Genomic DNA, 23,168 nt, shown 5'->3' with positions numbered 1-23,168 from the left:
TTTGGTGGTTTTTTCGGTGGTGACCATGAATGTGCCATAGGTAAATATCATCCATCCTCTGTGATAATGTGGCATAATGATTAAGAAACAATCCTATGGGGGCACCTGGGTGGCTCAGTGGGTTAAAGCCTCTGCCTTCGGCTCAGGTCATGATCCCAGGGTTCTGGGATCGAGCCCCACATCGGGCGCTCTGCTCTGCTTCCTCATGCTTCCTCCCTTCTCTCTCTCTGCCTACCTCTCTGCCTACTTGTGATCTCTCTCTCTGTCAAATAAATAAAATCTTTAGGGGCGCCTGGGTGGCTCAGTGGATTAAGCCGCTGCCTTCGGCTCAGGTCATGATCTCAGGGTCCTGGGATCGAGTCCCGCATCGGGCTTTCTGCTCGGCAGGGAGCCTGCTTCCCTCTCTCTCTCTCTCTCTCTGGCTGCCTCTCTGTCTACTTGTGATTTCTCTCTGTCAAATAAATAAATCTTTAAAAAAATAAAATAAAATAAAATCTTTAAAAAAAAAAAATCCTATGCTCCTTAATACCCCCAAGTTCTTTCAGATAGTTCAGAAATCACTAAATATTGATAGAACTTTATAGTTTTTAATTTCTTAGAGACAAAATCCAGGCTATTGTTGGAATACCATAAACATCTATGAACACATCATTGTGGTTACTAAGTAGCATCTTCCATTCTCTTCCTCTGTTGCAGTAGTGTTTGTGTAAGTGTGGTGCTGCCTCCTCTTGGTACCCAAGTCAAACTCATCAGTTCTTCAAAGTAACTGTACCAGTGCCAAGAAGTCTTTACACTTGCAATGACTCAACAAGGTTTTAGTGACATGGTCCCTTTAGTTCTTTTTCTTTTATCACAGCCCCCTTGGATTAGAGCCCTGGCCTGAATCTCTAGGAGCAAGGATGGATGCGAGGCTACTATAACAGGCACTCGGAATGATGCTGTCCCTCAGACACTAGCCCAGTTGCCTATTTGAAGATAATTCTTCATGAATTTGACATTTCTACACATACGGTGACTGTGGCCCTGACTGCCCTTTGTTCTGGGCTGTCTCTTCAAGATGTTTGTTTGGCAAACACCCTTAGAAAACAGAAATAGTATCTTCTGGAGCAAAGAGCAAACACGCTTATTGTCCATCATAAAAGGTTCAGGTTCCCTAAGCTGAAGGTTACTCTCCTAGAATGCAACCTACTGCATGTGCAGGGTATTGGGACTCTACGAACGGGTGTCTTCCTCCTCCCAGGAAAGCTGATATTAAGGATACTCCTGTTTCTGTAATAAACTCTGCTTCATTTCTGACTCAAGAGTCTCATATCTTCTACCAACATTCATGTGGCAGGCTAACTTTTTAGCTTGCCAGTAGAGTAAAATCTCAGATTATTTACAGTTCTTGACATTGCCTTAAACCAAATGCATGAGCTTTGACTCCTAAAAGCCTTTTTAGCCCCTCGCGCAAATATATCCTCAGGTACATTGGCTCCACAGTGCTCCAAATAAACCTATCCATGGCTTAATCTCAGCATGAACAGAGAGAGCATAGGCTCAACCCAGAACTCCTATAAAACTTACAAATATGAATTGTTATTATAAGTCAGGCTCTTTTTTATATTATGCTATTTATTATGCTCATATAACGCTCCCTTGAAATAAACTTCTGCTCTATTCTGCCACATTCTATTCCATGTGTCCATGAAGCTTTTTCTGAGTATCCCTGCTGTGTTAAATCTTACCCTATTGCATTCAACAGAACTTGAACTCCTAATTAAGGACTAAGTATTAGCTAATGACTAATAAAGGATAGTCAGAAGAAAGGCAGGCAGGGACAAGGGGCCCCTGCCCTAAGAGGAAACCACCCTTAAAATGATTTTACACCGCCCTGGAAGGAGCCTTCCACCGTTTTCCCACGTGAACAACTGCCTAATAGGGAGATGAGCCTGTGACAAAAACGTGATTGCATGGCTGGCGCATAGAGGGTAATCAGATTAAAACAGCCTGCCAGCAAGCCCATAAGATCCCCTAGATTTAGGACCTCCAACAGCAACCCTCTCGGGTCCCCTCCTTCTTCCGGAGCTTTGTACAATCGCTCAATAAACTTTGCTTTGCTGCCCACCACTTCGTCTGGTCAACCTCTTCATTCTTCAGAGAGGTGTGACCAGAAACCAGGGACACTAAGGGAAAAGGAATCCTGTAACATGACCAACAGCCACCACATTCATTCCTTGGTCTGCTGATCCCTGTTATTCTCAAAGCTCATTTCTTTGATTCAAAAAATTAACATTTCATAAGTGTTGATTGAGCTTTTTTCCTGGCTTGAAATGGAAACTTACGAAGGTCAGACTTAAATGTAAAATGAAAACAGCTATTTACTAATAACCCAAATAGCATTCTTACCATTAGGATTCTGAAGAACAGGAGTGTCTGGGTGGCTTCATGGGTTTAGCGCCTGCCTTCAGCTCAGGTCATGATCCTAGGGTCCTGGTGACTGGGCTCTGTATTGGGCTCCTTGCTCAGTGGGGAGCCTGTTTCTCCCTCTCCCTCTGCCTGCTCATTCTCTCTCAAATAAATAATAAAATCTTTAAAAAAACAAAAACAAAATTCCTATGTTTAAGTCCTATATAACCTCTGGAACCTCAGAATGTGACTATAGAGGCTAGCGTCTTTAGAGGGGTGATTAAGTTAAAATTATGTCATTAGTGGGGCCCTAATCCAGTATGACTGGTGTCCTTATAAGAAGAGGAAATTTGGACAGACACATGTGAACATAAAAATGGCCATCTACAAGCCAAGGAGGAGGGCCTCAGAAGAATCCAAGCCTGCCAACCCCTTGATTTTGGACTTAGCCTCCAGATCTGTGAGAAAATAGATTTCTGATTTTGTAAGCCACCCAGTTGGTGGTACTTTGTATAGCAGCCCTACATCGCTATTTGCATCCTACCCTTCCCTGGGATCTTCTGTTTCCTTTGATCCCCCATTTCAGTATTCAATCAGCAGATCCTTTAAATTATAAATTATTCCTTTGAGAGTTACAGTGAATCACTTTTCTTGATGATTCAATTTCCAGCACATTACCCCATCATACCACTTGAAGTTGTTAGCATTAGCAGAAAAATCAACACCGCCCTTGTCTAGCAAGACTGGTTTTCTGTCACTGTCTTTAAAAATAAGGAGAGGGGGATGCAGCTGGGTGGTTCAGTGGGTTAAGCCTCTGCCTTTGGCTCAGGTCATGATCCCAGGGTTCTGGGATGGAGCCCCACATTGGGCTCTGCTCAGCAGGGAGCCTGCTTTCCCCCACCCCCGCCAGCCTCTCTGCCTACTTGTGATCTCTCTGTCAAATAAATAAAATTTTTTAAAAAAAATCATCTTTCTAGAAAAAAATAAGGAGAGGGACACCTGGGTGGCTCAGTTGGCTAAGTGTACAACTCTTGATTTCAACTCAGGTCATGATCAGGGTCATGAGATTGAGCCCCACACTGGGCTCCACAACACTGGGCCCTTTCTCTAACCCATTATGACAGAAATTATCTCTCAAAAATAATAATAATAACAAAAACTTAATTTTAAAAAAATTAGAATTTTTCTGGAAATTTCCAGCAGTGCTCTCCTGGGATTGAATTAACCAGCACTGGATTATTTGCCTATTATTAGCAAGAAGAAGTAGATAAATACAGTTGGCTTAGTCCACTGAGAGTCTATCCCTGGAGCTGGGAATTTGACTAACATCTGTAAATCTCATGGGCTACAAGGGCAAGGGATAGGTACCTGGAAAGGATCTGTTAAGAAGGAGAAAGAGAAAAAGGGACAGTCAGTGGGCAAATAACTTTGTCCATTGTGCCCGAAATACTGTTCTGACAAACAGATAATAAAAAAGCAATATAGCACTGCTATGCATTATATGTATTATCTCATAAACAGTCCTTTAATAGATACCTTTAGTGTTCTTTAAATAATTATGTTTATTTAAGTAATCTCTATACCTAATGTGGAGCTAGAACTCACGACCACAGCATGCACTTTCAACTGAGCCAGCCAAGGGCCCCTTTTATTAACTTCAGTTTATTTAAACAAACAAAAGCCATTTACCCATTTCTCCCCCACTCCCATGCTTGCCTCTGACAACCACCAATCAATTCTCTGTATCTGTATATTTGTCTGACTTTTTCACTTAGTATATTGCCCTCAAGGTCCATCCATCAATGTTGCCACTAATGGCAAGATTTCATTCCTTTTAATGGTTGAATAATATTCGTGTGTGTGTGTGTGTGTGTGTGTGTGTGCGTGTGTGTGTATGACACATATTCTTTGTCCGAAACACGTTATTTCCATATCTTGGCTATTGTAAATAATGCTGCAATACACATAGGGGTGCATGTATCTTTTAGAATCAATGTTTTTGTTTTCTTTGGACAGATACCTAGAAATAGAAATGCTGGATCATATGGTAGTTCAATTTTTAATTTTTTGAGGGAGCTCCACAGTGTTTTCCGCAGTAGCTGCACCAATTTACATTTCTACCAGTATTGCACAAGGGTTTCCTCTTCTCCACATTCTTCCCCACACTTGCTATGTCTCGTCTTTTTGATAATAGTCATTCTAACCGGTATGACATGATATCTCATTGTGGTTTTTATGTGCATTTCCTTGATGATTACTGATGTTGAACATGTATCTGTTGGCCATCTCTGTCTTTGAAAAAATGTCTTTTCAGATTTTCTGTTTTTAATCAGATTGTTTGTTATTTTGCTATGAAGTTGTATGAGTTGTTTATCTATTTTGGACCTTGGCCCCTCCTGAGATATCTGATTTGCCGGGATTTTCACCCATTCAGCAGGTTGCCTTTTCACTTTGTTCATAGTTTCCTGTGCTGTGCAGAAGCTTTTTAGTTTGATGTAGTCCCACTTGTTTATTTTTGCTTTTATTGTTTGCTTTTGGTATCTATTCTTATTCTACAAGTGATGAAACCGAGAACCTTTAAGTGACTTGCACTGATACTGCAAAAAAGATGAATTGCCTACAGCTTTATGGTAATTTTATTAGCACAATCCATTCATTTGGGGGTGATGGGATGTGAAACCAAGAGTCAGTTCTTATTTGATTTTGTGCCTTGTATATAAGATCCTCACAAAAGTAATAAAATATAATTTAAAAATTAATTCAACTAAGGGCACCTGAGTAGCAGGGTCAGTTAAGCATCTGACTCGATTTCAGCTCAGGTCATGATCTCAGTCTCATGAGGTTGGGCCCGAGTCAGGCTCTGTGCTTAGCATGGCGTCTGCTTGAGATTCTCCCTCTTGAGATTCTCTGCCCCTCCCCCTGCTCACAAGTGTACCCTCTCTTGCAACTAAATAAATAAATAATTGAAGTAATTTATTCAGAATATGTAACGTGACAATAGCCAAAAGGTGGAAACAGCATAAATTCCCATTGATAAGTAATGGTTAAACAAAATGTGGTATATTCACATACAGGAATATTACTGGTCTTAGAAAGGAATAAAACTCTGACACATGCTACAACATGGATAGACTTTGGAAATTTTAAGCTAAGTGAAATAAGACTCCAAGGACACTGTATGATTGTATGACTTTATATACATTTTATGTATATATTATGTCCATATTACACATATTTATATAATACATTGTATGTATTATATGATTTCATTTATTTTTTTTTAAAGATTTATTTATTTATTTGACAGAGAGAGATTACAAGTAGGCAGAGAGGCAGACAGAGAGAGAGAGGAGGAAGCAGGCTCCCTGCTGAGCAGAGAGCCTGATGCGGGACTCGATCCCAGGACCCTGAGATCATGACCTGAGCCGAAGGCAGCGGCTTAACCCACTGAGCCACCCAGGCGCCCATATGATTTCATTTATATGAGATGCCTAGATTAGTCAAATTCACACAGAAGAAAATAGAAAGGAAGTTGTCAGGGTCTCCAGTTATTGTTTAATAGGTAGAGAGTTTCGGGGGCACCTGGCTGGCTCAGTGGGTAGAACATGTGACTCTTGATCTCGCAATCGTGAGTTTGAGCTCCATGTTGGGTGTAGAGATTACTTAAATAAAATCTTAATTTTTTTTTTAAGTAAATTTTAGTTCAGGTGATGAAAAAGTTTGGGAGATGGATGGTGGTGATGTCTGTACAACAATGTAAAAGCACATGATGTCACTGAACTATACACTTCAAAATGGGTAAATGGTCAATTTTATGTTAAGGATATTTTACCACAATTAAAAAATAATGTAACATGGCAGAGACTACTATGATCTCTGAGTATCCATTCTTCCAAGACCCCCCTACCACCCACTGAATGAGACGTGAGCGCATGACTGCCTAGCTAGAGAGATTTCCCAGGTTCCCTGGCAGCTCAATGTGGCCATGTAAACTAGGTTTTGAGTAGTAAACATAAGTAGAAATGATAGGTGTAATTTCTACTTCAGTGTCCTTAAAAATGAAATGCTTACTCTTCACACATTCTTTTTCCTCACCCATGGGCCAGATTCTAGACCTGATTACTGGGGAGCTACCTCAGGGTATGAGGATGAGGACACCCAAGGGGCCCCTGGCTGGCTCAGTCAGAGGAGTATGTGACTTTTTTTTTAAAAGATTTTATTTATTTATTTGAAAGGCAGAGATCACAAGTAGGGAGAAAAGCAGATAGAGAAAGGGAAGCAGGTTCCCTGCTGAGCAGAGAGCCCCATATGGGGCTCAACCCCAGGACCCTGGGATCATGACCTGAGCTGAAGGCAGGGACTTTAACCCACTGAGCTACACAGGCACCCCGAGTATGTGACTCTTAATCTCAGGTTCATGAGTTCATGCCCCACACTGTGGCTAGGGTTTACTTAAAAAAGAAAAAAACAACTGAAATAGTTGCTTTTTTTCTTTGTTAAGATGTATTTACTTATCTGAGACAAAGAATAGGGGAAGGGGTAGAGGAAGAGAATCCTCAAGTAGACTTCCTGCTGAGCATGGAGTCCGAGGCCTTGTGGGGCTCCATCCCATGACCCATAAGATCCTGACTTGAGCCACACAGGTGCCCCTGAAGCAGTTGCATTTTACTCAGATGTTGATTAGAATCCATATACTGAGGCTGATAGAGATATGTTGTCAGCTGGGTCCTTGAATGAGCTCATGGAGCAGTCTGTCTTCCTTTGCCAGACTGTTACAAGAGGGAGAAAGAAACATATCTTATTTTAAAACAATGTATTGGGGCGCCTGGGTGGCTCAGTGGGTTAAGCCTCTGCCTTCAGCTCGGGTTGTGATCTCAGGGTCACTGAGATCGGGCTCTCTGCTCAGCGGGAAGCCTGCTTCCTCCTCTCTCTCTGCCTGCCTCTCTGCCTACTTGTGATCTCACTCTCTGTCAAATAAATAAATAAAATCTTTAAAAAAATAAATAAAATAAAACAATGTATTTTGGGGGTCTTTATTATAGCACCTTACTTAGCCTAGACATTAATACAGCTACAGGTAAATATGCATTTATGTGTTAGTCAGTATATTTAGCTCCTGATATGGATTATCGGATTTAATCCTCACAACAGCCCTATGATCTACACACTACTATTATCCCCCTTCTATGAATAAGGAAATTGAGGCACAGAGTAGGTAAGTAATTTGACCAAAATAATGTAGCTAGTGAATGGCAGAACTAGGAATTAAATGTAGGCAGTTCACTTTAGAAACTATCTTTTATCAGTTAATTTTTCTGTATCCCTTGAGAGAATTTGAGATGCTTGTGGGAGACAGGAATTCCTGTCCTACCTCAGTAGTTTTCAGTTTGTTTAGTTTCATGCCCAATACCCGCATAGGAAAAATGAATTCATAAAATTGTTGATTATTTATGTTTTGCATTATAGAATCCTAATTTGGGGGAGACATTTTAGACTTTCTAGGCATTAGACTTTTAGATAAAGTAAAATTTCCAAAATAACTTCAGGAACTAGCATGGATGATACTTTAATTTTTGCCAAGGTAAGTGTCATGGGAAAAGTAAAAAACAACAACAACAAAAACTATCATCCATTACCACTATTCATAAAAGGACATCTTAACACCAAAATACACGGAAAAATCATTACAGAAAAAAAATTTTTTTTAGAAGATTTTATGTATTTATTTGACAGAGAGAGAACACCAGCAGGGGGAGTGGCTGCCAGAGGTAGAGGCTGAAGCAGATTCCCCACTGAACAGGGAGCCCAATGTGGGGCTCCATCCCACGACCCTGGGATCATGATCTGACCCAAAGGCAGAGGCTTAATCAACTGGGCCACCCAGGTGCCCCCCAAAATAAAATTTAATTTAATTGGATAAATTTACCATTATGAAAATGTCATCATCACATGTTTTTTATTTTGGGGGCTGTACCCATCACTGGTGGCAACTTGACATAGAGAAGCAGTGTTCTGAGAAAGAACAAATGAATACTTGCTCCCAGTCAGCCACCTTCTGCCTATATCCAGTGCTGTGTCTCTTTCCATCACGTGGCAGGTAGCCTCTTCTGGCTCATCTAGAAGAGTGGATTTTCTCTAGGCTTACTTTAACAACAGGCATTACTGGGCCATTTGAAAGTCTTTGGGGACTGCACAACAACACAACATCCTTTTGTGAGAGGGCAGCACTAGCTGTAGTAAGAGATTGCTGGCACTTCTAACTTTTTATAGCTTATGTCCTAAAATTCCTTCTCATACCTATTTTGAGAAGAAAATACAAGGTGATTTTATGGTTTTTAAATCTCACAATTCTCTCTCTTGGTTCCCACATATTACCTCTAACAGGAAAACTGAAAGATTTGAAATGATTATTTATGTTCTCTATACAGTCACAATCAAAAACAATTTGTCTCTCATTCTTCTGTAGAGACAAATTGTTGTTTGTTAAAAAATTCATAGTAGGGGCGCCTGGGTGGCTCAGTGGGTTAAAGCCTCTGCCTTTGGCTCAGGTCATGATCCCAGGGTCCTAGGATCAAGCCCCACATCTCTCAGGGTCCTGGGATAGAACCCTTCATGGGGCCCTCTGCTAGGTAGAGAGCCTGCTTCTCCCCAACCCCTTCTCTGCCTGCTGCTCTGCCTACTTGTGATCCTTGTCAAATAAATAAAGAAATAAAATCTTCAAAAAAAAAAAAATGTGCTAACTTGATGAACTTGTGCTGAATATGGAAATGCCCTTCCAGGCCAAGGAAGAATCAAAGAAAATTATCACCTTATAAAGGGTAGTTTAAAAATGATAATGGAGGGGCACCTTGCTGGCTGTCAGTAGCACATGGGACTTGATCTTGGGGTGGAAAGCTCAAGCCCCAGTTGGGAGGACAGCTTGCTTTAAAAAAAAAATTGCAAAGTACCTTAACTTCCTCAGGTATCACCAGTCTGAAGGTACAAAAGGGGAAGAACACTGGCACTAATGGTTCGAATTCCACTGACTCCAGCCTCTACTGATTCACAGATGGCATCAGTCCTATTTTGGAATCTCGCGTTTATTTCAGGGATGCCCCAGGACAGGTCTGAAAAGCAACTGTGTGCCCTCCCCCAACGGAGCTTTCCTTTGGCCCTGCAGCCCTGCTTCTGTCCAGCCTTAAGACTCTGCAGGACTTGCCCAGCAGAGTCGGCTGCACCCCAGGGGGATGCAAACATAGGTTTATGATGAATTACTGAAGTACGTATGGAAAACATGGTTGTTTCTTCTCAGTTGCAGGTCTGGCCAGAGGATAACCCAGCAATGCTGTTATTTTTATATTAAGGCTTATTGTCATTTATAAAGAAAGACCCGCATCTTTGGTTAGTGATGACATTAAATGTGTGAAGATTATATTTGGCATCAAGCACTGGCCTCCCCTCATTCTTGTAGTAATTTTATTGAGCACTAGTATATGCTGGGCAGTGGTCCCCATGGGAGGTTGGGTCAGGTGGTGCGGGTAATTGATGAAAACAGACAGCCCCTGATTTTGTGGAGAGTTCTCAGTCAGCCAGTTAATTTTGAGTCCGTGATACCAGCTCGTCTCCACAAATATAGCATCCTGATTTCCATCAAGTTTTCTGAGATTCTGAGCTAAAGAATAGCTAGTAGCTACCAGGGGGGCATAAATCACGTGTTGGGGAGAGGGGTCTACTGTGTGTTTTCTCTTCTATAATGAAAGTAGCTGTAAGAAGAGGAGAGTAAAGATAAAAGGTACTGCGACCCCTGGCTAGATTTCAGACTAAGTCTTTCACTCTAATTGATGCTGTTTATACTCCATGCAACCCCTTCCAGAGACCTTCTGATACTGTAGGATGCTATAGACTGACTGATTTCCTGATGCATTTGATGGTATTTGGAAGCCCTCCAGTGGCCAAATACTAAACCTTAAAAAAAAAAAAAAAAAATCCTTTTGCTGTGCTGAAGGAACGGTTTAGGTGTGAAATGTACTTGTGTTTGCAACTTACTTTAAAAAAATATACCCAAAAAATAAGATGAATTAATGTATGAAGAGATAAACAGATCTTACCATAGATGATTAGATCTGTGGTCAAGCAAAAACAACAATGCTAATTGTAGAATCTTGGTGACAGGTATATGGGTCACTGTATAATCTTTCAATTTCTCTGTGTTGGAACATTATATAAAATATTGAATAAAAATCTCTTGGCTAGGGCGCCTAGGTGGCTCAGTGGGTTAAAGCCTCTGCCTTCTGCTCAGGTCATCATCCCAGGGTCCTGGGATCGAACCCCGCATCAGGCTCTCTGCTCAAGCAGGGAGCCTGCTTCCTTCTCTCTCTCTCTGCCTGCCTCTCTGCCTGCTTGTGATCTCTGTCTGTCAAATAAATAAATAAATAAATAAATCTTTTAAAAAAAAAAAAAATCTTTTGGCTAGATTCTGAAGATTTATGTCTTGTAGTTGACATTACTGTATTAAAATTTTTAGACATTTAAAACATTTAGACAATTTCAGTAAAATTGTCTTTGTTAATGGACATGGATTAATTTTCCTTAACATGATTAATTTCTAAATGTTTAAAAAGCACTTAAGAAAGTTTATACAGTGAGACTATGAAATAGTTATATGATTTTTTTTATGTTTATCATAACTACAATGAGATACACACCTCATACTGTCAGAATGGCTAAAATCAAAAACTCTGGAAACAAATGTTGCAGAGGATGTGGGGAAAAAAGGAACTTCCATGCACTTTTGGTGGAAATGCAAACTGGAAACTGGAAAACCATATGGAGTTTCCTCAAAAAACTTTTTAAGGAAGGACGGCTGGGTGGCTCAGTTGGTTGGACGACTGCCTTCCGCTCAGGTCATGATCCCGGAGTCCCGGGATCGAGTCCCGCATCGGGCTCCCAGCTGCATGGGGAGTCTGCTTCTCCCTCTGACCTTCTCCTCGCTCATGCTCTCTCTGTTTCTCTCTCTCAAATAAATAAATAAATTCTTTAAAAAAAAATTTTTTTAAGGGGCGCCTGGGTGGCTCAGTGGGTTAAAGCCTCAGCCTTCGGCTCAGGTCACGATCCCAGCATTCTGGGATCGAGCCTGGAAGCATCAGGCTCTCTGCTCAGCAGGGAGCCTGCTTCCTCCTCTCTCTCTGCCTGCCTCTCTGCCTACTTGTGATCTTTCTCTCTGTCAAATAAATAAATAAAATCTTTAAAAGAAAAAAATAAAGTACACTTACGGTGATGAGCAATGAGTAACATATAGAATTGTTGCATCACTAGATTGTACACCTGAAACTAATATAACACTGTATGTTAGACACTGGAATTTTAAAACTAAATAAATGTTTATCCTCCTGGAATATCTATTTTACACACTGGGGCAGTTGTTAGCAAGTTAACTAGATTCATTTTTTTTTTAATCAGAGAAGCAGTTGTTTGACAATTTCCAACAATTAGTCAGGCTTCAATGCAGAGAACAAAATCCACCCTTAAGTAATTTAAGCCCAAAGGGATTTACTGCGTGGTACATTACAAATGGCAGGGCTGTAACCTGAGCTTCAGGAGTGACTCACTAGTCCATGCTTTGGGACTGGGCTGTAAAAGGACCGCTGGTCATGTCATGATTAGGTAGCCACCTGCTAAACAGGGAAGCCGCCCTTACAGCCACTGATACAGTTGCGTCACCTTCACTGTAATATGACAGCCACTGTTACAGTTGTGTCACCTTCACTGTAATATGCCCCATTGAGGAGGATGCCTCAGAACCTGCCCCCCCCCACACAATTCTAGATTCTTCACGGTACACGAGTGCCTCTAGGGGGTGGAATTTAAATTATATCTATAATTCAGCTGCAAGGGAGTTTGAGAAATACGTTATTAGCCTTCCTGATGCTAAAGATGGCATGAGATGAAAGGCTGTTGGAAACTTGAGTGAACAGGTCACAACAAACAGGCTGACAGTATCTGAACACACTGATCAGCACTACCCCTGAGACTTAGATATTATGACCCTTCTGATGCAAGTAGTAAGTAGGTAGCAGCATCTATAAAGCATTCTTGCCTCAAAACAGCAAACCTGAGAGCCTCCAGATCCAAACACCAAGTTTACAAGAAATAGAGGGATAGAGGCACACGTTAACACCACCACAGGGTTGCAGCTGGTGCAGTCTGCATGGGGGAAACTCTACAGGACAAATGACCCAGATTCCTCAATGAATACATAGCAAGAAAAAAAAGGGCAGGGAAGGGAAAATTGAAGGATTTAAAAGACATATCAAGTAAATGCAGCATGGGGCTTGATTCAAACAAACCAGTTGTCAAAAACATTTTATGAGACTTAGGAATTTGAACACATACTTGAATAATTGGTCACAATAAATAATTGTAAAGAATTGTTAATTTTTTATTTTAAATTATTTTAAAGATGTAATTTATTTGACAGAGAGAGAGAGCACAAGCAGAGGGAGCAGCAGGCAGAGGCAGAGGGAGAAGCAGGCTCTCCAATGAGCAGAGAGGCCGTTGATCCCAGGAACCTGGGATCATGACCCAAAGTCAGATGCCTAACCAATAAGCTACCCAGGCGTCCCTAGAATGGTTGTTAATTTTTTATTTTTTATTTTTTAAATTTTATTTATTTATTTATTTTTTTAAGAGATTTTGTTTATTTATCTGTCAGAGAGAGTAAGCACAGGGAGAGGCAGAGGGAGAAGCAGGCTCCCCGCTGAGTGAGGAGCCCGATGTGGGACTCGATCCCAGGACACTGGGATCATGACCTGAGCCGAAAGTAGCTGCTTAACCAACTGAGCCACCCAGGCATCCCTATTTTTTATTATTTTTTTTTAAGATTTTATTTTTATTTGACAGAGAGAGAGAGATCACAAGTAGGCAGAGAGGCAGGCAAAGAGGGGGAAGCAGGCTCCCTGCTGAGCAGAGAGCCCGATGTGGGGCTTGATCTCAGAACCCTGAGATCATGACCTGAGCCAAAGGCAGAGGCTTAACCACTAAGCCACCTGGGTGCTCCAGTTGTTAATTTTTTAGATGCATAAAGATATTACAGTTATGTCAATAATCACTCCAATCACTTTTACAAAAAGCTCTTTGTCTTTTCATGTTGTTATACATTGTTTCTTTCATAATTAATTTATGGCTCTGTTTTTATGCTAGAAAGTTTATTGTGCTAGGCATTTTACATATGTTAAATAACTTAATCCTTATAGCAGTGCTTGTGAGGAAGGTAAATCAGTGTTCATTAAGAGAAACATCTATCACAGCCTTTCTGGAAGTGGATAAAAACAAATGTCTATTTTATTTTATTTTTAAAATTATTTATTTATTTGACAGAGATCACAAGTAGGCAGAGAGGCAGACAGAGAGAGCGAGGGAAGTAGGCTCCCTGCTGAGCAGAAAGCCCTATGTGGGACTCGATCCCAAGACCCTGGGTTCATGACCCGAGCTGAAGGCAGAGGCTTTAACCCACTGAACCACCCAGGCGCCCCACAAATGTCTATTTTAAAGTATAGTTGGTATGTCTAGGAGTGAAGAAGAAGGCAGGCAGCCTTTCAGAGAAGTAATACCGCTAATTATAGGGAAAGTAAATTATCAGATAATATCTCTTTTTTTTAAGACTTCTTAATTTATATAGAGTAAACACTAGATTTGATGTTTAAAATATTTTCTTTTTCTTTTTTTTTTTTTTTAAAGATTTTATTTATTTATTTGATCAGAGAGTGAAGCAGACTCCCCATGGAGCTGGGAGCCTGATGCGGGACTCGATCGCGGGACTCCGGGATCATGACCTGAGCCGAAGGCAGTCGTCCAACCAACTGAGCCACCCAGGCATCCCTAAAATATTTTCTTACTCTTCTTTTTATCCCTGAAAGTATGAGAGGACATTTTGTCTCATTTTAAAGAGGAAGAACAGGGGCCCCAGTGGCTCAGTCGGTTGGATATCTATCTGCCTTAGGCCTGGGTCATGATCCCGGGGTCCTGGGATCAAGCCCCATGTTGGGCTCCCTGCTTGGTGGGGAGTCTGCTTCTCCCTCTCCCTCTGCCCCCACTCTCCCTGACTCATGCTTGCTCTCTCTCAAATAAATAAAATAAAATCTTTGTAAAAAAAAAAAAATAGGAAGAACAACCCAAATCACACTCCCAGCCAGGTGAGATGAGTGTGAGAAGCACAATGAGAGCCTTGGTGTCATCAGCTGCAGCCAAGGGGATGACACAGGGGCAATCTGTGCCCCCCAGAACTAGCTGGCTACAATCTTGAACTTGCAATTCTCTGTGTTAATAGGCTTAGCCCATGCATTCTAAAATTCTGTCCTAGGGTAATGAGGAGCTGATAATAGAAACAAGTTTCTAAGACACTGGCTTAGGCCAAAAGATGTTTTATCTAGGATACGGCGATTACGTCGTTCCCCCCAGATTTCAAATAGCTTACAAAATCAAAAGGCTACCTTGTTTTTCTAAAATTAATCCCCCAAATGCCACTTTTCTTCAACTGTGCATCTCTGCCTTACAGATAATTGGGGATCAGTTGGTTAAAGGGAGGTCTGAATAGTTCCCTTGGGGAACTGCAGCCCCAGTTAACTTGAGCTATTCTTACAGCGAGCTTATTAACTAGTGATCACTAGTCTCTACTAAACTTTGTGCTTCGCAAACAATCTTAAAACCCATTAGTAGGTAACAATTTAGAGTTAGTGTCCTACACCTCTAGATTTTACCCCCTTGCTTATATGGAACTGCTAGAATTTTCTAGCTTGAACCAAAGACGTGAATTTGCTCTTCCGTACCCTTAAACCAACACTGCGCTGAGGTAATACCAGAAATGTCATTCTACTTGTCTCTAAAGTGTATATAACAGGATTCGAGCCTGAAAAAGATTTCCTCTTTCCCCTGACTGAATGCCACTTCTATTCACATGATTTTATTGCAACTAATGTGTTCACAATGTAGAGAGAAAACTGGGTGAGGCACTCAGGAGGTTTGCAAGATAACGCGGAAGATACGTTTACAAAACAGCTCATTTTATTATATATGTTTTTTAAGATTTTATTTTTAAGTAATCTCTACACCCAATGTAGGGCTCAAACTCACAATCCCGAGATCAAGAGTGGCATGCTCCGTTGACAGCAAGCCAGGCTCCCCCTAAAACAGCTAATTTTAAATGATGTGGAAAAAAATTGCTTAGCATGCTAGAGCTAAGAAGACTTGATGGAAGAGCAGGTGACTGGGCCAGAAGTCATGGCACTGATGCACTGAGAAGTAGGAAGGTTTATGAAGAGAGGACCGCTGCTGGACTGTGCAAGGTAGGCAAGTGCACACTGCTCTTGAAGGTGGTGACGGAAGGCAGCTATGCTCACCACTATACCACCAACGCCCGCTAAGAAGGTGGTGAAAGTATTCCATGCAGGGGCTGGGTGTTGAGGAGACCCAAAGAACAAAGCACAGAGGTGAAAAATTCCAAGGTATATGTGCAGGCTACCTTTTTCTAGCTAAAGTGTAGGATGACAAGCCAGTGGTGGCAGGTGGAGCTAGAAAGCTTGGAGCCACATCGGGGATCTCAAATAACGCGTAAAGGCCTCCCTGCTCTCATGGTTAGTTCCCAGGGTTACTGACGGGGACTGTTATTTGAATACATAATGCCGCCTAACCCCATATCCACCTCCACCGCCACGGTCTTCATCCAGTAGGAAAAGACCAAAATTTTGGTGAGTGTGATCTTGGACAAGTTAGTTAACCTCTCTTTGTACCCTGACTTTCTCTTCTATAAAATGGAGATTAAAGACAGTGCCTACCTCATTCAATGAGTCATTCACAATAGTATGTGGATATAGGAGGCATCATATGAGTGTTTGTTAAATAAGTTATTTGTCAAAAGTTCTCAATCATTTTGAGGCATAGGTGAAAAAAAAAGGACGAATTTTAGATCCGTGTTACCTCCCAACCATGGGCTTAAGACTTTTCTTATTAGGGGCGCCTGGGTGGCTCAGTGGATTAAGCCGCTGCCTTCGGCTCAGGTCATGGTCTCGGGGTCCTGGGATCGAGCCCCGCATCGGGCTCTCTGCTCAGCGGGGAGCCTGCTTCCCTCTCTCTCTCTGCCTGCCTCTCTGTCTACTTGTGATCTCTCTCTCTGTCAAATAAATAAAAAAAATCTTTAAAAAAAAAAAAAGACTTTTCTTATTAAAAATTATGTATATTGTAGCTTGAATGTAATACCTAAAAGGACTCCTAGGATGTCCTTTCATTTTAGAGCTCATGTAAATTGGTTTTCGTGCCCTAAGATCTGCTTACAGAGGGTTATTAAATGGGTGTTACATTTCAGGGTAACTGACTGGCTGTTGGAATAGCATGAGACTCTTGATCTTGGGGTCTTGAATTCAAGCCCTACACTGGGTATAGAGATTACTTGAAAATATATGTGTTGTGGATATATGTATATATATGGTGTGTGTGTGTATTTATATAAATATATAAATAAATATTTATATTTTTTATTTATATATACATATATATAAGTTGGGTACATTTCTAATTCCTTAAGGCGGAATTTAAAACTTTGGAAATTCCTTTGCTTTAAGCTACAGCCTTTTGACATTTCCACTGTGCATCTGCAACCATATTTGAGAAAAGGCAGTCAAAGGACACACGGCTATTTCTTACACCTCTGAATAGTGGAAAAGTGACAGTAGACAGGAAAAAAGTCGAACCTACCTTAAGTATTTGTAGACTTGGGACATTTTTGGTTTTTCATTGTTTGTCATTGTTTCACTTATATTGACTTATATTCACTTATATATTGTTGCACAATAATAAACCACCATAAAACATAACAGTTTCAAGACACTTGAATATTTCTCACCATTCTGGGGACAGGAAGCGTGAAGCGGGTTGCTTCTCTCCCACGTGGTATTGGCTGGGGCTGATGCTCCACACAGTCTCTCAGGAGTGATGTGGTTAACTTCTTTACATGCCAGCAGCAGGGTTCCAGGAGGTGGGAGGAGTCTGACCTCTTAGGGTCTAGAAACAGAATCAGTCCAGAAATCAGTCTACATCTGCTGTGTTTTATTAGCCAAAGCAAGGTAGAAGGTCAGCCTAGGTACCAAAGGTAAGAAACCAGACTCCACCCCCATGGGAGAAGCTGCAAAATACTGTGGCCATGATTTCTAGGCTTCATTGGGGTTCAGGCCATAGGTTTTAAAGCTTACAAATGACATTTGACCTAAGTAACTAGCCCCTTTTCTAGTCAGTTAACGAGCAAACATTTCTTTTTTTTTTTTTTTTTTTAATTTTATTTATTTTTTTGACAGACAGAGATCACAAGTAGGCAGAGAGGCAGGCAGAGAGAGAGAGAGAGAGAGAAATAGGGAAGCAGGCTTCCTGCGGAGCAGAGAGCCCGATCCGGGGCTCAATCCCAGGACCCTGAGATCATGACCCAAGCCGAAGGCTGCAGCCCAAACCACTGAGCCACCCAGGCGCCCCACAAGCAAACATTTCTTGCCGGCTGAAGCCTACACCCCTAGCTTCTCTGAATAGAGGCATATAGTGAGGAGTTAAATCCTTAAATCCTGAGGAGTTAAGGATTTGGGAATAGGAGCTCAGTTTAAATTCTGGCTTTGCTTCTTTGTGCGACTTAAAATTACCTAAAGTCTGTGTTCTTCAGATTCATCCATTAAACAGGGATATTTACCTGGCAAGGTTTTTATAACAATTAAGCAAGGTAATATGTGTTCAGAGATGATCAGGGTGCCTGGCACCTGGTAAGCATTTAGCAAAGTTGGTAATTTTTATTAGGTAAGTCTCAGTCTGCCTGAAGGCTATTGATGCCTTAAGATTTGCTCCTGCCTCTTGCAAAGTGGGACACTTGATATTAGGGACTTGATAAACATTCTCAAACATTGAAGCCACCCACAGAAGCTTTCAGGCTGTTAGTTTTCTCAATTTTCTTGAGTGCCTTTCCGGACTTTTTTGGATCCATCCATTTCCTCTTGGTTTGCTTTGCTGCCCCCTTCTGGTTGAATGGGGAAAAGTTCGATCATAGTCCAATGCTTACAGCCACAGTAAAAGTTCTATTTGAAATCCTTTGTCCAGGAATCCAACTTTCAAAAATCTTTGGTCCTAACTTCCTAAGTAAATTCAGATGAAAGTAACATCTAAACATAAAACTTGTACATATACATTTCAGTTTATTTCTGTTAACGGGCAAATTGATAGTGACAGAGGGAACAGTAATGTTAAAATGGACAGCTCACTTTGGGTGGAAAAGATGGTAAAAAATACTTTGTTATGCTGATTAGCAATAGGAAATTCCCTAAAAACTGCATTTCACTTTTCTGAAACAAATGTGTATATAGAAAATTTTAATTTTAAAAATGTTTTTCTAATGTAAATCTCAGCTAATCTCTACATCTTTCAAAGTATGACATATGTAGTATCCCTAGATTGGTAGTTTCAATTTTTTGCATAGAAGCTGCATGAAAATGTTATTGTATGCTTACTTCAAATACAATAAGAGATTTTATATCTAAGCTCCCTGCTCAGAGGAGAGCCTGCTTCTCCCTCTCCTCCCTACTCATGCTATTTCTGTCTCTCTCGCTCTCAAATAAATAAAATCTTTAAAAAAAAGTGAACATATTCTAATAAGTTATATATAAGTAGATAAAGCTACAATTTAGAAGGGAGAGTACTTTAAAATATTACAGAGGTCTAGATAATCTGCACATTTTTGTACTTAATCCTACTGAAGAATTTTTCAATCAGAAAAAATGTAATATTGAGAGTTAAGGTAGGCAAAATGGGTGAAGTGGGTCAATCGTACAAACTTCTGATTATAAAAAGTCAGTCATGGATATGTAATGTACAATGACTGTAGTTAATACTGTATTGCATATTTGAGAGTTGCTAAGAGAGTGGATCTCTAAAGTTCACATGGTAAAAAAGGAAAAAAAGGTTAACTAAAAAAAAACAATTACTGATTTTTTTTTTTTAAATAGTATTTTAAAGAAATTTAGAACTGTTTTCCTGTTTCCTGCTTAGCTCTTTGGGCATAACTCTGTAGTAGCTAAGAGTATGTTCTTGTTGACATTTTGGCAAGCACATTTTCAAGTCACAAATGCTACTTTATTAAGTCATGATAGCAGTACATATGCCATGCTATCTCTAAAAAATGTAAAATGACCTGACTCTTTGGAATTCCCTTCCCCCACTAATTCAACAAAGCCCAGATTTGTTATAGTACAGAACAGAGATACCTCCTGGAGCTACCCAAGCATCACTGCTTTTTGCTGGTTTAATGATCTATATACTGGTCATTTGCACATCTTAGGGGATTTGTGCACCTTAAAGACAAGTAACTGAGGAAACAGATTGCAGCAAATCTGTTAAGAAAATAGTTTATATTCAAAACTACATCTGCTTTGCACTTTTAGGAAATATGCAAGGGCTTCTTATTGAGTGGATATGTGCCAAAATCTTAAGTTTAATGTTTTTGCAATTCTCCATCTGCCAGAATGAAAATCTGAGCTTCAGGCCTTTAAGAGCTGTGTAACAAAGATCTAGTATCAGAGAATAGAGAATTTAAAATCGGAAATTAATTCAAATTTCATTATTTGGAAAGCTATTAATAGGGTCTGGGGGTGCCTGGCTGGCTCAGTCAGTAAAGTGTGCAACTCTTGATCTGGGGGTTGTGAGTTTAAGTGCCATGTTGGACACAGAGCTTACTTAAAAAAAAATTTAAAAAGGAAAGCTATTAATAGAATTTTTGATATCCAATGTAACATCACTAAAATCAGATATTGAGGAGATATATGTATAAGAAAACAAAAGCAGCAAGACCTTTTCCCAAATTAGCATAATAATGATTTAATTCAATTTAATCCTACATTTAGGATTGAACCAGAATGATTTCATGGATTGCAATCCATGTACCAAATATGTGCCAAATACATATTTCAAGAAAAATATTACAATCAGAATACATTTTCGGGTTCAGTATAATTAAGATGGCATTCTTCCCTTGAGTTTCTCTCAAAAGCTTCAGATTGCAAATTGCAGTTATTCTTTGTTTTTTTTTTTTTTTTTTTAAAGATTTTATTTATTTATTTGACAGAGAGAGATCACAAGTAGGCAGAGAGGCAGGCAGAGAGAGAGGAGGAAGCAGGCACCCTGCTGAGCAGAGAGCCCGATGTGGGACTCGATCCCAGGACTCTGAGATCATGACCTGAGCCAAAGGCAGCGGCTTAACCCACTGAGCCACCCAGGCGCCCGCAGTTATTCTTTGTATTGCTCCCTTTCACATTTAGCACAAAACAGTCTTTTTTTAGTTTAATTGTGAAAAAGTCCTTAATATTTATGTATAGTGTCTTCAGAACAGAGCCAGCTATTTGGTTGTAAACTATGGATATATTCTTGGGAAGATACTCACAGTTAGTGGGTCACGTTTTTGACCACTCTTACTTTGGAGCTGACTCCAGGAGCAGGGACTAGTATATAAACAACGTATTATTAAGCTTCACTTATGTATTTATGTGGGTGCTTGAAATCACATGTCAAAAGGTATGAAGCTGGAAAATATAAAAACTTAATAGAAGTATGGTTGGGAATGTAAACCAAAATCAGGTGTGGACTAACTATCTTAACATGTGCTATGGACTTGGATTCAGTTCACCTAGTCAGTGGACATTTATTTTTTACTCTGTCAGGACATTGTTTAAGAAAATACATATATCTGAAATTAGTTCTACTTTGTATATTTAGATGTTTTCAAAGTATATACGTATATACCAACATTTTCACTGAATATCATGATCATTTCTCTCAAGGGACTAGGTTAGTAGAGCAGGTCTAAGTACACTGACAGATAAATGGGGTACTAGGTGACTAGTACGGGTAATGGGAGAATGAAAACACCATTCACCAAGGTGGTGGATAGTGCCCATGTTTAACCTAAATCAAGTGTCAACAAATAGATATGTGAAGATTTACAATATTACTACAAAAGTTCATTTAAATATCAATCTCCTGGGGGTTTTGTGCTCTCATGGTTTCATTCCTGGCTGTGTTAATTCCCTATGATTGATCTCTACCTGGACATGTCCTTTTTTTTTTTTTTCTTTTTTTTCTTTTTTTTTTTTAAGATTTTATTTATTTGACAGAAAGAGGGAGATTACAGGTAGGCAAAGAGCCAGGCAGAGAGAGGGGGGGAAGCAGGCTTCCTGCTGAACAGAGAGTCCGATGCAGGGCTAGATCCCAGGACCCTGAGATCATGACCTGAGCCGAAGGCAGACAATCAACTGAGCCACCCAGGCGCCCCATAGTCTGGGCACTTCTTATGAACCTCAAATCTGCCTATGGACTAAACATCACCTCCTGGGTGATCTGGGGGTTATCTCAAACTTAACATATTCAAAATTGAGATTTTCCTTTCCCAACCAGAATTCTGGGAACCAAGAGACCCTCCCTTTCCCTCATATCCATCTAGTTACTCAAATAGGAATAAGAACTTAACTCTCTACTTATTTGTAAATTCAGTCTGAGAAGATAAAAAGACAAACTGATATGCAGTAAACTCTTCACATTCAAGAATTTAACCTTCAGTTTCAACGACTTTAAGTGACCCCAGGAATTTAGAACACAGATTGTGATTTCCCTCCTGTCCCTCAGGACCTGATTTCCCTCATGTCTTACCTGAGGCTGTTATACTTAGTTACCTAGCTGAAGACTGAGGCTGGCTCAGCAGGGACCTAGAACTTTATTGCTGTTTATCAATATATAGAGAAGACATCCATAAAGTAGGAAGTACTAGAGTGAAAAGTACTATTTATGAAAAATTGCTTCCAAAGGAAAGCTAACCTGATTATTATGTTAATAGAAAGATTTAAAGATTTAAAGGCCTTTGTAGCCTCAGCTATACAAGGTGGAAGTTTTAGATAAAGAGGCAGGATGAATTTGGCAGTGATTTAACTCAGATACAAAAGAATCACCGGGGTGCCTGGGTGGCTCAGTCGTTAAGTGTCTGCCAGGTCATGATCCCAGGGTCCTGGGATGGAGCCCTACATTGGGCTCCCTGCTCAGCGGGAAGCCTGCTTCTCCCTCTCCCCCTCCCCCTGCTGTTCCCTCTCTTCCCTGCTGTTCCCCCTCCGTGTTCCCTCTTTTGCTGTGTCTCTGTCAAATAAATAAAATCTTTAAAAAAAAAAAAGAGAAAGGAACTTATCATATGCTTTACATGAAAGAAGAAAAATGAGTTAACTGTTCTACCAAGTGTTCCAGGCATTATAAAAATTAACCTGTGAGAGAAAGCTTAAGCTAGAAAAAGGCAGAATTTAAAATATCATCCTAAGGGTGCCTGGGTGTCTCAGTCAGTTAAGTGTCTACCTTCAGCTCAAGTCATGATCCCGGGGTCCTGGGATCAAGCCCTGTATCCGACTCCCTGCTCACTGGAGCCTCTGCTTCTCCTTCTCCCTCTGCCCCTCCCCCTACTCATGCTCACATGTGCGCTCTCAAATAAATAAATAAGATCTGAAAAAATATAGATCATCCTACAGATAGGCAACAGAATGCAAAGGAAAAAAAAAAAGCCCTAGCAACATACTTGCATATCAACAGACACCTAACTGGTATCAATGGATACCTGACAAAACTGTGTGACAGTGGAGCAAGGGCATTAAAGGTGATTGATCAATGGGGAAATAAAATCTACATCATTCCCTGAACCAAAAAATGTAGTCTTAGATAAAATATATAAATTCCTTGAGACTAGGATAGGTAGTTCA

General features: G+C 40.4%; 1 long non-coding RNA gene across 1 annotated transcript in view; it reads left to right on the top strand.

Annotated features, from left to right (window-relative positions):
- LOC123394875 overlaps window positions 1-23,168 on the top strand; it is a 53,568-nt gene that overhangs the window by 27,868 nt on the left and 2,532 nt on the right. The window lies entirely within an intron of this gene.

Source organism: Mustela putorius, unplaced genomic scaffold, assembly GCF_011764305.1.
Source record: "Mustela putorius furo isolate JIRA1106 unplaced genomic scaffold, ASM1176430v1.1 tig00003845_pilon_pilon_pilon, whole genome shotgun sequence".
Classification (NCBI taxonomy): Eukaryota; Metazoa; Chordata; class Mammalia; order Carnivora; family Mustelidae; genus Mustela; species Mustela putorius.
The sequence above is the reverse complement of the archived record's forward strand: the minus strand, read 5'-3'. Positions and strand labels throughout refer to the sequence as shown.